Raw genomic sequence first — 12389 nt, 5'->3', positions numbered from 1 at the left:
TATTTCTGGGTTAGCGGAGTCTGTAACCTGAAGCGTATGTAACCTGAAGTGTATGTAACCTGAGGTACCACTGTATTAGAAATCACCCCAGAACTAGCCTTACTAAACATCTTCCAAAACAATAATGCCCACTTACACCACAAAGAACTCATAACCCACCTACTTTTAGCAGCCCGAAGCCTCATAGCCAGACACTGGAGAGACCTGTCAGGAGTAAGCATGGACCAATGGTACCAAACAGTATGGGAAATAGCCCTACTAGAAAAATTAACCAATAAACTGAAACTGACATGGGGACAAATGCCTTCATCCCGGTATGCCTCCCCTTTATCACATACACAGCCCAACAAGACAACGACAAAAATCTACCAACAGCATACAAATCAATATGGCTAACCTGATCCAAACCACCCACCCACCCCACTCACACATGAAAACAAAGACCACCACAGCCAACCACAAATGAATAACCACACCCTAGGCCATCCCGAACCTCTCTCACCACCAAAGGAACACAGGTGAGCAGCAAAGACCCTGCAGAAGCAACGCTGACACCAAATTCTACATATGGTAAGTAAAATAGAAACATGGCCACCCAATTTCACCCCCACCCATCTTCCCCACCCCTCCACCTCTTTCCCCCTTTTCTTCCTAATGCCTCAAGAAATGAAACTGATTTGTAAAAATGTTACATGGAGGAAAAAATATGAGAGAGACATTGCACACACTTTCGTAAACCAAGAAAATGTTTAATAATAATAATAAAGAGTCCATGCTTTCCAAATAGTGCCGGAGTCCAATAGTACCAGAATTTATATTTCCAAAAACTGAGCACTTGTCCTTTCCCTGCTTTTATCTTTGCTGCCCTCGGAGCATTTTGAAACCTCCCTGGCACCCATGGGCATACAGTGAAATCCTATACATACGGTATCGTAATGGTTCTAGGGGTTGCTCGTGTGTAAATCGATGCCACTGCTGGCTAGGATATCTGGGTGAACCCTTTCTGTCTGGACAGCCTCTCACCCGTGGCTGTCTCAATCGCTGGCAGAATCCGTCAGTGGGCGTTTCTTGAACTTCTTCCAGCAAAGAAGCTCTTTGACGCCTAGTCGCCGCCTACTCTCCCTGCGCAGAAGCCTTCTGCACAGGGAGGGTGTGGGCATCGGAGGACCCGAGCTCTCCCCACTGGTCTCCGGCGAGGAGTCATGGAGCCACCTCGCCGATTCCCCCATCTGCCCCCCTTCTCCACTGGTGCTATGCTGAATTCCTTCCCCAGAAGATGTGCTGCTTCTCTCCCTCCCGGGACGCTCTCCGGAACCCCTCTGGAGCCCTCCCTCTCCCTTGGGCTCCGATGGCAGTTCCCTGACAGGTATCTACTTGGAATGAAGTCCCGGACCCAGCTAAGTAGGTAAGGCATGAGAAGAGTCTGGTGGATCAGACCAAATCCCTATTTAGTCCAGCCAGGGGTGTACCTGGGGGTTGGGCTTGCTTATTTATGTCTTTGAGACATTGTAGACTACTTACAACTGCCATTATCCCTGACTACTGGCCCTGCTGGCCCAGGATTATGGGAGTTGCAGTCCAACAACATCTGGAAGGCTACGCTTATCCAGAGCTACGATAAAGCATGTCATTTAAACACAAATCTACTTGTAGGGTTGTGCAGGTCTCTACAAGCATGTTTTAAAGTTATTTGTGCACTTTAGGTCAGGGGTCAACAGACGTTAGGTTTGAGGGGTCTGGAAGTGAGAGGGGTATTCATCAACCTCTATCTTTTAATACTGCACATGACTCCAGTATCTAACTTTTAATAATAATAATAATAATAATAATAATAATAATAATAATAATAATAAATTTATTTATATCCCGCCCTCCCCAACTGAAGCTGGGCTCAGGGCGGCTAAGAACAATAAAATAGTACAACATTCTAAAATCATTCATTATAAAATTAATTCAAATCAAATTGATGGCAACCATTGGGCTAGAGATTCTGTGAAGATTGCCAAAGGAGGGAGTCAGGCTGTGCCCTGACCAAAGGCCTGGTGGAACAGCTCTGCCTTGCAGGCCCTGCGGAAAGATGTCAAGTCCCACAGGGCCCTAATCTCTTGTGACAGAGCGTTGCACCAGATCGGAGCCACAGCCGAAAAAGCCCTGGCTCTGGTTGAGGCCAGCCTAACCTCAATGTGGCCTGGGACCTTCAAGATGTTTTTATTTGAAGACCATAAGGTCCTCCATGGGACATACCAGGAGAGGCGGTCCCGTAGGTACGAGGGTCCTAGGCCGTTTTTTAAAAAAGAATTGGCTTCAAGGTTCTTTTCCATGCTCATTCGCCAAGCAACATCTTTTTATGCAGACTGGCTTGCAGGGCTTTTTGCATGCCCCTTCCAGTGTGTCCTTTCTCATGTCACCACTGTAGCCTAGCAGGAACTGCAGGAATCCACATGGCCAGGTCTTGTCTCTGTGTTTAGGAGCTGGAAGGACATTGGGTGGGGGCAGGAATGGAGGCGGCCAGAGGACATAGAAGCATAGAAATGTACAATGGAAGCGACCCTGTAGATCTTCTAGCCCAAGCCCTTGTCCCATACAGGGATCAAACCTGCAACCTTGGTGTTAACAGCGCCATGTGCTAACCAACTGAGTTATCTAGGGTTGGAAGCCGAGAGAGGGTTTTGTCCTGTGTGCATCATTGTCATTGTTGTAAACAAAAATTGCCCTTTCCCCTTATGGGGTCTCTAAGAGCCCATATAGAGTCCTTATGTTAGGTTCCCTACTGGTAGGAGAAAATAACAGAGGCCAAACAGAGAATATTGAGAAGCAAAGCAGCTAGTAAGCTTGATCTTTATTGATCTGTTGCAACAGTGTGCTCCCCCACATGCAGAAGGGAAGAGGAGACCCAGAACCCAGTTGTGCCTGTCCTTATATAGACATTTTAAATTCCCTGCCCTGGAGCCCAAGACCACCCCTCCATACATCATACATACATCACAGAAGGGGTGTAACCCAAGACCACCCCCCACAAACATCATACCTATATCACAGAAAAGGCGGTCTACAACAGAAATTTGAATGATGTTGTTTTTCCTGTCTGCCAGGTTATCTGATAATGCCTTATCTGATTGCCTAGGAATCCGGTCTCTAATTCTACCCTCCCCCCCCCCCTATTTGAGAATTGTGTGTCTCCTGTCGGTGCACAGAGTTCATTATGCAGCGAGATCTTTAAACATTTTCAAGGGTTAATCAGAGGGCTCACAAAGGAGGGGGAAGGGTAGAATTAGAGACCGGATTCCACAAAGAGCAGAACCCTGTTCAGCCAATTTTGAAACCTTATTTTCAGTGCTTCAAACGCAGGTGTGACAATGCCGGTTGGTTTCCAGACCTGATTTAAGATGCTTGACTCAGTACTTAAAGCTCCGAATGATGCAGACCCCAAATATCTGAAAGCTCCTCCTTCCCTAAAGACCTTCTTATGATCTTACCGTCATTCCACGGGGAATTCTGACTTGACAGCCCCTATGGGCAACCACCCTTTCTCCTTTCTTGCTGTTGGATGGCTACAGCCTGCAGGCTTTTTTAAAAAAGTAATAAAAGCAGAGGGGCTTGGGCTGCCCCATTTGACATATGGCTATCATATGTGAAAGGTCATAAATACCCCCCTTTTGTAAGGCAAATAGCCTGCAAAAAGGTGTGAGGCAGATATCAGACACATACCAGTATTTAGCATCTGTCATCCAATCGTCTTCCTCAGAGTGACCTCACAGGCTATTATTTCTCAGATGGGCCTTGGCCAGGCTTGGGGAATGTGGGAACCCAGAACATAGCTGTCAAGTGTCCCTTATTTGGCGGGACAGTCCCTTATCCCAGCACCATGTCCCACTGCTGTCCCTTATTGATGATGTCCCTTAAATAAGCTACTGAAGGTAATGGGGCCCTTTCTATGTCCAGCTGCCCTTTGTCAACAACAAATTGTTGCTGTTTTTGTGTTGAATATATGCTATATGGTAATTTATGGACCTAATAGGTATCTAAAGCCATTTGCACGCAACAAAATAGATATTTTATAAAAGTAATTGTTGATCCCTTATTTTGGCTGCTGATCCCTTATTTTCAAAGCTGCTGGTCCCTTATTTTCAAATCTGTAAGCTGACGACAGCTATGACCCAGAAGCAAACTCCAGCTGAGCCAAAACTACACAGGCCCCTTCTAGTCCAGCCCCCTTTCTCTTTCCCGATCATCCTGTTCCTTAAAGTCTGGAAGTGGTCCAAGCTGCAGATGTAAGAAGGGTGCTTTATTCTGCTGCTAACAATGACAGGGCAGGTCAGATTAGGCTGCTGTCAGAGACACTTCTTGTCTTGTCCTGTTAGGAAGTGTTAGGAAGTCTCTTGGCTGTCGCAGCTCCCTCAGCAGTTTGCATAGCAGCAGGCCAGGTGAATCCATTCCCTTTGACAGTCCCTAAGCTGGGGAATTCCCTCCCCATGGAGGTGATTCTGGCTGCTGGCATCTTCATTATGCCCCTTTCGGAAAATGCTGAGATGCACCTCTCAACCCTGGCCTTGACACCCAACTATGTGTTTTCAGAGCCCACCCTGCTTTAATTGTTTTCCATTTTTAATTCTTGAAAGCTGCCCTGGAACCTGCTGGTGAAGGGCAGACAACAAAAATAATAATTTTAATAATCCTATGCACTCTTACCTGGGAGATGACATAGAAATCAGCAGGACTTGTTTCTCAGTAGTTAGGATGACCAAAATTGGACCAATTTGTTTAAGTAGTTTTAATTAACTTTTTAAAATGTTAACTTTTTAAAAAGGCTCTGAGAATCAACCCTGTCTGGAAGCGATACCTTCTCTAGCCGTATTAGAGAGGGCAGTGCTTTCCAAAGATTTCTAGAGGCACTCTTCACCTCCATTTTTTAAAAAAAAAATCTCTCCCATGAACAGATTTGAGGTCTATACTCTGCTGCCTCTTGCAGCCCCTGTGTGATGCTCCTTACAACCACAGAATTTAAGGCTGCCTTTGTCTCTGCACTGCTGCTGTCGCTTCCTAGTTCTACCAGTCAGGGCTGACAATTGGAACTGTTGTAAACAAAATCTGCCCTTTTTCCCTTATGGGGTATCCAAGAGCCCATATAGAGTCCTTACGTGGCTTCCCTATTGGTAGGAGAAAATAACAGAGGCCAACCAGAGAATATTGAGAAGCAAAGCAGCTAGTAAGCCTGATCTTTATTAAAGCTGTTGCAACAGTGTGCTCCCCCATATGCAGAAAGGAAGAGGAGACCCAGAACCCAGTTGTGCCTGTCCTTATATAGACATTTTAAATTCCCTGCCCTGGAGCCCAAGACCACCCCTCCATACATCATACATACATCACAGAAGGGGTGTAACCCAAGACCACCCCCCACAAACATCATACCTATATCACAGAAAAGGCGGTCTACAACAGAAATTTGAATGTTGTTGTTTTTCCTGTCTGCCAGGTTATCTGATAATGCCTTATCTGATTGCCTTTCCTGGTAGTCTGGCCATTCCTTTGAGATGGTGATTACCCAATTCCTGAGACAATGGGAAAGTTCCCTCACCCCCCTCCCTCCTTGCAGAGAAAACATTTGGTCAGTTTGGGAGTCAAAATGGTTTCGGGGCGGTCTTCCTGTGCTGCTCCAGACATGTTGTTTATATATTTATGTACGTGTTTGCTTGGTACATTTATGAACATTTCTTACATATCCAAGACCTTAAAATTCTTATAACAGAACCTACCCTTAGGGCGGACTGCATGCCCAAGAGTCCATACTTTCCAAATAGTGCCGGAGTCCAATAGTACCAGAATTTATATTTCCAAAAACTGAGCATTTGCCCTTTCCCCGCTTTTATCTCTGTTGCCCTAGGAGCATTTTGAAAACTTCCTGGCACCCAAGGGCATGCAGTGAATTCCTATAAATATCTATCTACTTGGAATGAAGTCCCGGACCCAGCTAAGTGGGTAAGGCATGAGAAGAGTCTGGTGGATCAGACCAAATCCCTATTTAGTCCAGCCAGGGGTGTGCCTGGGGGTTGGGCTTGCTTATTTATGCCTTTGAGACATTGTAGACTACTTACAACTGCCATTATCCCTGACTATTGGCCCTGCTGGCCCAGGATTATGGGAGTTGCAGTCCAACAACATCTGGAAGGCTACGCTTATCCAGAGCTATGATAAAGCATGTCATTTAAACAAAAATCTACTTGTAGGGTTGTGCAGATCTCTAAAAGCATGTTTTAAAGTTATTTGTGCACTTTAGGTCAGGGGTCAACAGACTTTAGGCTTGAGGTGTCTGGACGTGAGAGGGGTATTCACCAAGCCAAGAGAGGGTTTTGTCCTGTGTGCATCATTGTCATCATCATTAATTTGTATCCAAGTAACTTTTACTCAAAGTAAGTCCATTGAAATGAACAGAGCTAAGCTCTTCAGGCTTCTTAGTGGGTCTACTCTGAGTAAGACTCACAGATTCAATCTATAAATAACAACTTCTTCTTCTTCTTCTTCTTCTTCTTCTTCTTCTTCTTCTTCTTACTGCACTCCAAGAGTGTTTAAGGAACATGCCAGCGCTGGATGAGTTACTTTTCATCCCGGCTCACACCTCCTAAGGTGTGGAGATTCACAACTCCAAGAAGTGGTGGAGCACACTTGCTCTTTTCTTTCCTCCTGGGCGGGAAAGCAAAGATTCTGCCTCCAGCCATTTGGAGAGACGCCAGCCTTGGAGATTCACAACTCTCTTGCATAAGGTCTCTCCCGAGGCAAAATCTTTGTTCCCCCGCCAGGAGGGAAGGAAAGGGCAACTGTGCTCCACCACCTCCCCTTGCCTACTAGCCGCACGGCTTTTCAAGGAGTCAGCTATATTAGGCATGTCAAGTATCCAGTATCAAAACCTGGCAGTGACCTACCACCATGCTTGCCCATTGTCATTCTTCAACTTAAACATATTCTATTTGGCTGAGCTTATAGCTGGCTGCGGGTGGCACAGAGCCTAGGACTTGCCCATCAGAAGGTCGGCAGTTCGAATCCCCGTGACGGGGTGAGCTCCCGTTGCTCAGTCCTGCTCCTGCCAACCTAGCAATTCGAAAGCACATCAAAGTGCAAGTAGATCAATAGGTACCGCTCTGGCGGGAAGGTAAACGGCGTTTCCGTGCGCTGCTCTGGTTCACCAGAAGCGGCTTAGTCATGCTGGCCACATGACCCGGAAGCTGTATGCCGGCTCCCTCGGCCAATAAAGCGAGATGAGCGTCGCATCCCCAGAGTCAGTCACGACTGGACCTAATGGTCAGGGGTCCCTTTACCTTTACAGTTGGCTGCCTCAGCTGAGGACCATGTCCAGCCCTCCTCTGCAAAATGCAGTATCTTTCCAGGGTTGAGGAAGCTGCCTTATACCAAGACATATTCTGTTCTGAAGGGAAGAGGGTCAGGAGTGCCTGGGAGTGGGCCCCAGCCAACAGAATGGCTGGGGCAGGAGGGGGGAAGAGAGGTGCACTCAGAGGCATATGGGGGGGGGGCTTCCCCGGGTGCCATCATGGGGGGGTGGGGAGAGGTGAGCAGGAGCCTGAACCCAGCGGCGTAGCGTGGGTTGTCAGCACCCGGGGCAAGACAAGTAATTTGTGCCCCCTAACCCGGGGCAAGGCAAGTAATTTGCGCCCCCTAACCCCTAACCTGCCGCCGCTGCCAGCTTCTTCTTGCTGCTGCCTGGTCTGGTCTGGTGTGGTTCTCTCCCGCGCTCAGCGCTGCGCTGGGCGACCGCTGCACTGTCCCTCCCCCAGATAGTCCCTCGCTCTCTCTCCGCACCGCACGCCTGGCACCCACCCCCTCCACAGTGGGCGGCGACCCAGCGGCTCGAATCGGATTCGCACAGCCAGCACTGCAGTGAGAGAGAGTGAGTGAGCCAGGTAGGGGCAGAGAGCTGCGAGTGCGAGCGCGCCCCCCCAGATGTTGCGCCCGGTGCGGCCGGCCCCCCCTGCACCCCCCACGCTACGCCACTGCCTGAACCTGCAGGACACTCCACCCCCTCCTCTCCTCAGGGAGGCCACGGGTCAGCCCAGCTGCGCACTGAGCACGCTTGGTTTGGGTAGGAGCGGGAGCAGCGGTTCTTCCTCCCTGGACGGATCATGAGTCATGAGACTCCCTTTGCCTCTCTGAACAGAGACGCTTGCTTAGAAGCTGCAGTAGAGTAATATGTTCTTGTTCTAAATAAAGGCTTGGCATGCCTTCAAGGCCCCGTTTGCTCCGTTCTCTGTGAGCCTCCTGGAAGGCAGAAAGCAGCATGCTGCCTTCCCTTCCTCCCTTCTCTCTGAGTTGGCAATCTCTACCCGCCCCCTTATGCTCCCCATTTTCTCCTCCTCAGCCTTGAACTCTTCCCAATTCTCCCCTTTGCTTTTCCACACATCTGTTTCCCCACCCCTAAACACCATTATTTGCTGCTGCTTCGTTTTCTTCCCTCGCACCTACCCCCACTGGTAGAAAACAAAGGGGGGGGGTGAAATAGCTTCTCTCTTCCCTCCATATTAAAAATGGGGGGGGGGGATTAAAGGAGGCTAGCTCTTTGCTTGCTTGCCCCCTTCCCTTCGATAAAAAGGGAGAGATTGGTGAGAAGGGAGCTTTCAAGGGGCTTTCAATAGGGGTTAATGGAGGGGGAGATTTAAGTGGCTGCCTGAACTTGAGGCTGCTTGAGTTGAGGTACCTCCATTGCAGGGGGTTGGACTAGATGACCCTCTGAGGTCTCTTCCAAATCTGTGGTTCTGTGATCATCTCACAGCAGTACAGTGGTACCTCGGGTTAAGTACTTAATTCGTTCCGGCGGTCCTTTCTTAAGCTGAAACTGTTCTTAACCTGAAGCACCACTTTAGCCTTTGGGGCCTCCTGCTGCCACCGTGCCACCGGAGCACAATTTCTGTTCTCATCCTGAAGCAAAGTTCTTAACCTGAAGCACTATTTCTGGGTTAGCGGAGTTTGTAACCTGAAGCGTCTATAACCCGAGGTACCACTGTATTCTCAAACTCCGCTTCCAACTCTGCCCTCAGCTCTCTCTCTATCTCCTCTTCCAGACTTCCCAAGACAGCAAAACAGCTTTTGGGTGGGTGGCACTGTGGGTTAAACCACAGCCTAGGACTTGCCGATCAGAAGGTCGGCGGTTCGAATCCCCGCCGCGGGGTGAGCTCCCCTTGCTCAGTCCCTGCTCCTGCCCACCTAGCAGTTTGAAAGCCCGTCAAGTGCAAGTAGATAAATAGGTACCACTCCAGTGGGAAGGTAAACGGCATTTCCATGCGCTGCTCTGGTTCACCAGAAGCGGCTTAGTCATGCTGGCCACATGACCCAGAAGCTGTACACCGGCTCCCTCGGCCAATAAAGCGAGGTGAGCGCCGCAACCCCAGAGTCGGTCACGACTGGACTTAATGGTCAGGGGTCCCTTTACTTTTAGGATGCTTCCCATTTCCCTCACTTCCCCTTTAAAGCAGCTCCTTGGGCAAAAAAATTACACACTTTCAAAAGTTAGGATTGCCTCAGAAATGAGAAAGAGCTCTGTCAAGGCCTGAGGAAAAACACAGGTTGGGATAGAATGGGATGGGATGGAGGGGGAGCTTCTGACAGGACACTGCAACCTTCACCAAATCTCTTCAGAAGTGAATCCCATTCACCTCAGTGGGACTCACTGCCAGGTAGGTGGAGTCAATCTCGGATTGTCGGCTTTGAGGAGAAGATAGGAAGTGGGGAAAGCAAACCAGGGAGACAGGGAAGAAAGAAAACAGGGGCAGACACTAAGACTAAAGCAGCCCTTGTGTGTGTGTGTTGCTCTTGTGGATTCCCGACAAGCGAAACTGCCATCTTGAGTGAAGGTGGAAGAAGCAGCGGACCAGACAGCTAGTGAAGGACCAGTACTAGGCATTTGAAGTCACAGTGCAAGCGCCAAGGCAAAAACCCACCTATATCTCAAATCAATGAAGTTGTGGGCATTTCTAACCCAATCATTGTCTGCTTTTGTTTATTAAACATGTCTTATATTTAGCCACTGCCTGGGGTGTGGGTTTGTGCCACTATGACTGGGCCCACAACCAATCGATCAATCAATCATCTATCTATCTATCTATCTCTCTCTCTCTCTCTCTCTCTCTCTCTCATCTCATGGTGAGTTTCCCCACCTGTTTTTTCCAGAAAGAAAGCACTACTCGGAACTCGCCTTGAAGCCTCCCTTGGTCTCTTATAATGGCAATGGCATCCACCTGAGAGGGGCTGGAACTGAGTTCTGGCGAGTCCCCGCTGAAAAAAAAGCACTGCCCATAACTCCAGCAACCATTTTTTGGTATTGCTAGGCTTAGCAAGAATATCCATCTCTCTCTCTCTCTCTCTCTCTCTCTCTCTCTCTCTGTCAGCCTATCTTTCTTTAAAAACATATAAAATATCAATCTAATTCAAAACATAAAACACAAAATATACTTAAAAGCTGTCATGTAAATCATTTCTGATGACAACTTAGGGTCCATTCCATCATTTTTGAGGTGAGAGAGTCAACGTGACTTTGGTGTAAATGTTGGTTAAGTTTCTTTTGAGAATATTGGTCTTGAGATAATTTTAAGATGCTAGATCTTAGAGCAGATCCAGCCCAGTCTCTGATCAGTGGCTTGGCCTGGCAGCACTGAAAGATGTTCCACAAAAGCAATGACAAACCTAGGCAACATCTTAAAAAGCAGAGACATCACCTTGCCAACAAAGGTCCGTATAGCTAAAGCTATGGTTTTCCCAGTAGTGATGTATGGAAGTGAGAGCTGGACCATCAAGATGGCTGATCCCCTAAGAACTGATGCTTTTGAATTACGGTGCTGGAGGAGACTCTTGAGAGTCCCATGGACTGCAAGAAGATCAAACCTATCCATTCTTAAGGAAATCAGCCCCGAGTGCTCACTGGAAGGACAGATCCTGAAGCTGAGACTCCACCTCATGAGAAGAGAAGACTCCTTGGAAAATATCCTAATGTTTGGAAAGATGGAGGGCGCAAGGAGAAGGGGACGACAGAGGACAAGATGGTGGGACAGAGTTCTCGAAGCTACCAGCATGAGTTTGAACAAACTGCGGGAGGCAGTGGAAGACAGGAGTGCCTTGCGTGCTCTGGTCCATGGGGTCACGAAGAGTCGGACACGACTAAATGACTAAACAACAACAATGACTCGATGGCCCTTGTGGTCTCTTCCAACTCTATGATTCTATGATTCTATGAATAACAGGGCGGGAGGGTGCGAGCCACTCCAGGTGTCATTACTGAGGAGGATGACAAAATGGCAGCTCCTAGGCTGCTTCCGGGGTGGGGGCGGGGAGCCACGCTGCTTTGCCAGCGGCCTCCCCTTTCCCCTGAAGGCTCTAGGAAGGCTTGGAAGTCACGGGCAGACTGGGTGCTGTTGCCCCGCACTCCCGGGCTGCTCTCTGGGGGTGGGGCTTGCACTGCTTTGCAGGCGGCCTTCCCCCTCGGGGGAGGCTTGGGAGGCTCCCCCCCCCGGAGGCAACCCCAGAAGCGTGGGGCAATGGCGGCGCGCCACCCGCCCACAACTCCCAAGCTTCCCCCATGCTGTCAAAACATCAGGAAGTGGAAAGATTTCTCTTGGGGGGAGGTGGCCTCTCCTTCCTTGGAGGTCATAAACAGTCGCTGGATGGCCATCGGTCAGGGATGGTCCTGCTGGAGATTCCTGCATTGCCCCAGGGGGTTGGTTAGATGACCCTCAGGGGTCCCTTCCAACTCTACAATTCTCTGGTGCAGGTTTGTGCAGGTTTTTAGGTACAAGTTGGATGCAAGGGGTGCATAGGATTGCAGCCCGTCTTATGCACCGTTGGCTCGGGAATAAGTGCCACTGATCATGACGAGACTCGCAGGCGAGTAGGTTGCTGCTGTCCAGTCCTGCTTTTTAAATAAGTGTTTTCCTCTTCATATAATACAGAGAACGGTGAAATCACAATAAATAAAACCTCCCCTTCAGTAGTTTCAAGCACTACTACAGGTTCCACATAATATATGTACTGCATTGTTTAGTGTGGCAGCAGCTGCACTTTGGAACTCCCCGCCTATTGCAACAAAGCACGTGCCTTTGCTATACACTTTTCAGGCACCTGCTAAAAGCATTCTTAGATGCTTAGGAAGTTGAAGTAATTTTAATCTGTTTTAATATTTTAGCTTTTCTTTGTTTTAAAGTAGGGTTGTTAATTTTTCTTGATTTTACTGATGTGGTTTGTTGTTGTCGTTACTCCAGAAACCCCCCACACCCCCAAATATTCATCATTTTAGGAGTATAATTGTGTTGGAGGAGGTCTTCTTGTCATTGCCATTGCCACTGCTAAACAGAAATCTTTGCCAATGATGAACTTCAAAGCACACATTGGTAGATCTT

This window comes from Podarcis vaucheri (assembly GCF_965113315.1).
Source record: "Podarcis vaucheri genome assembly, chromosome: 2".
Classification (NCBI taxonomy): domain Eukaryota; kingdom Metazoa; phylum Chordata; class Lepidosauria; order Squamata; family Lacertidae; genus Podarcis; species Podarcis vaucheri.
This window is presented reverse-complemented; position numbering follows the sequence as displayed.